We start from the raw sequence: 3,915 nt of genomic DNA, 5'->3' as shown, positions 1-3,915 counted from the left end.
ATTAAGTATAGAAATGTCGAGAAAGCAAAAAAGGTTGGTGTTTAATTTGTTGTTTTTGTTGCTTTGCAGATCACTTGGTACTGTGTTTTTGTTGCTTTGCAGATCATTTGTTTCATTCTTCTCTTCTCTTTCTCACGGTAATTACAATTTCTATATTTGATTTTGACTGAAATTGATTGATGCTTTTGGGAGTAATTTTAGTTATGTAATTGACATTTTTCCAGTTCCTGAAGTTCATGGGATAATTATGTATTCACGTTTATATGAGAGCCATAACGTCAACACACATTTGCTTCGATCTACTATGGTAAAAAAAAAACTATCAGATTCATCATTGGGTGTGAAACCACTGTTTTTTTTTGTTCCATGTCTACATGATTTTGTGTTGTTTCTACTTGTGTTTGTCATATTAGAGAGTCTTTGCCGTTTAAGAATGATAAAAGATTTGTTGCAACGCAAGTTAAGGCTCCACCTCAACTACAGAAAACGGTTTGTTAAGTTGCTTAACATCTATGAAGTTGTAGTTCAGTTCTCTGTAAGATTTCAAAGACATTAGTTTCATTTGGCAACACAATAAAATGCAATATTTTTCCATTTTTAATAAAAATTATAAGACACTTAGGGATGACTAATGGGAGGGATGACTAATGGGAGGAGAAAAAATAAAAACAAGGGTGTGAAGCTCTAAATATTATTTTTAATATTACTAAAAGTTAGAAACACTTAAATGAGGATGACCAATGGCCATGCTGTATGAATGATGAACCCACATGTTGTTCTTTTTCTTTTTCTCATTTCCTAATAAACTGTAAAATGAACCCAAAAAAAAGATGCGATGTCAGAGGAACACGTGAAGGGTTGTGGTTAGATCTTGAGACTTGAGCAAGAGAAAAAGACATGCATCGATCGATCTTTTTGGGTTGATGAAATCCATGAGCAGGTGTGACAGAATCCAACGTGGCAAAGCACAGACTTTGATTTAGATCCTCCATAGTCCAAATACCTCAACTTGGTTAAATTTGTACAATGTGGCAGTGAGACATACCTACATAACCTTTTTGTTAACAATCAATGGTCTATCGACACGTCGCTAAATCTTACCTTTCTTTGCTTTTTTCCTTATCCAACCAAACGTACCAAATCATGACTTCAATCTCTTTATTTGAGGATTTTGTTTTCCATTCTGGAACTTGAAATTATGTGTAAAAAGATTTCTATATTATATTTTCTATAAAACTGAATTTAGATATAGATAAATAATTTATTTTTAAAAAGTAAAGTATTAGATAGATGTGACTCTATGAGATGTAGAGGGGGGTATTGAACCTATATTTAAGGGGAGTGTATTGAAACAATGATTTTGAAGGATTTGATGGGATTTAGTAAATTTGGAATTTCTGTAGATTTTAGGGAAGTTGATATGATTTATAGGAAAATTCTTTCAAATCCCACCTAAAACCATGAGATTTGGATTTCTGTATTTTTAACTAAACAAATCCTCTCAAATCCTCCAGAATCTCTAAAACTTATTAAAATCCAAATCCACAAACTGTTTTGAATATCAGTGGATTTTAAAGTAGATTTTTAATTCATCAGTTCATAACAGTGGATTTCAGGAGAGTTTTTAAAATCCATGATTGAATAACATAGGATTTGTAACTTTTACACAAATCACTTAAAATATCAAGTTGAATACACCCCCCTTAGAAGATTTTAAAAGATTTTTAAAATCACTTGTTATTCAATTGATGATTTTAAAAAATCTAATAAAATCTTATGTTATTCAACTTAGAATTTATGTAAAATTAAGGGGGTGTATTGAAACAATGATTTTGGAGAATTCTATGGGATTTAGGAAATTTGGAATTTTGATAGATTTTAGGGAAGTTGATATGATTTATGGTAAAATTCTTTCAAATCCCACCTAAAACTATGAGATTTGGATTTATGTATTTTTAACTAAACAAATCCTCTCAAATCCTCCAGAATCCCTAAAACTTATTAAAATCCAAATCCACAAACTGTTTTAAATAACAGTGGATTTTAAAGTAGATTTTTAAATCATCAATTCAATAACAGTGGATTTCATGAGACTTTTTAAAATTCATGATTGAATAACATATGATTTGTAACTTTTATACAAATCACCTAAAATGTCAATTTGAATACACCCCCCTAAAATCTCTTGTTATTCAATCAATAATTTATAAAACTTACTTGAAATCTACTGTTATTCAAAATATCACAACTTTTTTTTAAAATGTTATTTTGAATGATTCTACAAGACTTTGTTTTGTTTTTTAGTTGAAAAATATGAGTCACAAAATCATACCTATTGAGGTAGAATTTTAAAGGATTATAGAGGAAAAAAAAAACAGTCGACAACCGAACAGAGATAAACTCCAACATCAACTCCGACGACAGTAAGCCAAAAATCCTCGTCTATTACCAATCACCTTCTCCACCGGTGAACCTGTAGCTCGGTTCGTCTCTTCTTGTGAATCAAACCACCACCTACTCTGTTCAGTAAGCTCTCTTCTCTCTCTTAATTTGAATCTCCATAGTACTCAACTTGTCAAAGTGAGTTTGCAGTCTGTGTATTTATGGAATTGATATTATGTATCTTATCAATTTGTCAAATTAAAAATTAACCTAACATGTGTTATCGATTAGTGGGTATCTCAAGGTGTAACTCAACATCGTTTTCTGCAGCTTAATCTTGTTGACTTAGCTTGATATGAAAGGTATCAGCGATTAACTTCAAAAAATTGACTACCCTTCTCTTTTAAATTATTCTGCTAACATCAGGAATATCGGAACAGAGTTCATGAGCTGAAGGTGAGTGCCTTAGAAGCAACCAACATCAACAAGTCTCTATCAACATTGGGGTAAGAATACATCTTGCACAAGCTTCACCTCAAGTATTCTAGTTTGGTTTTTGTTATTCAGCTCCAATATTCTAGTTTGGTCTTTGTTATATCGTTTTAATGATGTATTCCCAATTTTTACTTTCCAAGCTTGTGATCATGAACCAAGCGGTTTCCCTTTGCCTACTCCACTTGGATGTGAAGTTTCACTTCCTAACGCATTGAATATGTTATTAAAACTATGGTGGTGGTGGCGATGAAGTGACGTCCTTCATCTCCTGCAGCTTCACAAATACATGACTTCCCTGAGATTTTCATCATTGGGCTGCGGTTGTAAACGCTGTTGTTGCGATTGTGAAGGTTGTTGCTGCATTTAAGACTGTTGTCGCTGCGGTGGAGGCGGTGATTGTCAAGGGGAATCAAACCAGCAAAAGGTGAAACAGAGCAAGGTGAACCATAATTGAGACAAGATACTCTATATATGAACTGAAGCGATCGTCGAGGAGGTTCAGCAGCGAAAGGTGAAACAGAGCAACATGAAATATAACTGTGACAAGATACTCAATATATGAACTGAGACATGTTCTACGATCGTATATACTATATCATATATGAATTGAGGAAATAGCTGCAGACTCTTGATCAGATTTTGTTTTGGTATAAAATTTTATTGTTTGTGTTCTAAAATATTTTAAAATCACCCAAAGTCTAATAACAAAATCTCATAGAATCTCATTTTATTTTCTGTTTAAAAATATAAAAACTCTAAAACACAATCAAATATAAAGATTCACTTAAAATCTTTCAAAATTCTAAAATATTAAAATCCCACCAAATCCTTAAAATGTCAAGTTCAATACCTCCCTCGTAGTTTTAGAGGAGGTTATTAATTTTATGATTTTAATAGATTTGGAAATCCAAACAAAAATCATATGTTATTGGTACTATGATTTACATATACTTGGTAAAATTTCAGATTATTCATTTAATGATTTGTTTTTGGATTTCACAATTCACATTATGTTTTAAATGGATTTGAAAGTATAGT

At 31.7% G+C, this 3,915-nt stretch overlaps 1 long non-coding RNA gene across 1 annotated transcript; it reads left to right on the top strand.

Moving 5' to 3' along the window:
• LOC104711212 lies at positions 15 to 571 on the top strand. Its single transcript, XR_755223.1, has 2 exons — positions 15 to 137; positions 225 to 571. It is a non-coding gene; the product is annotated as an uncharacterized LOC104711212 (long non-coding RNA).

Source organism: Camelina sativa, chromosome 9 (genome assembly GCF_000633955.1).
Source record: "Camelina sativa cultivar DH55 chromosome 9, Cs, whole genome shotgun sequence".
NCBI lineage: Eukaryota > Viridiplantae > Streptophyta > Magnoliopsida > Brassicales > Brassicaceae > Camelina > Camelina sativa.
This window is presented reverse-complemented; position numbering and strand designations above follow the sequence as displayed.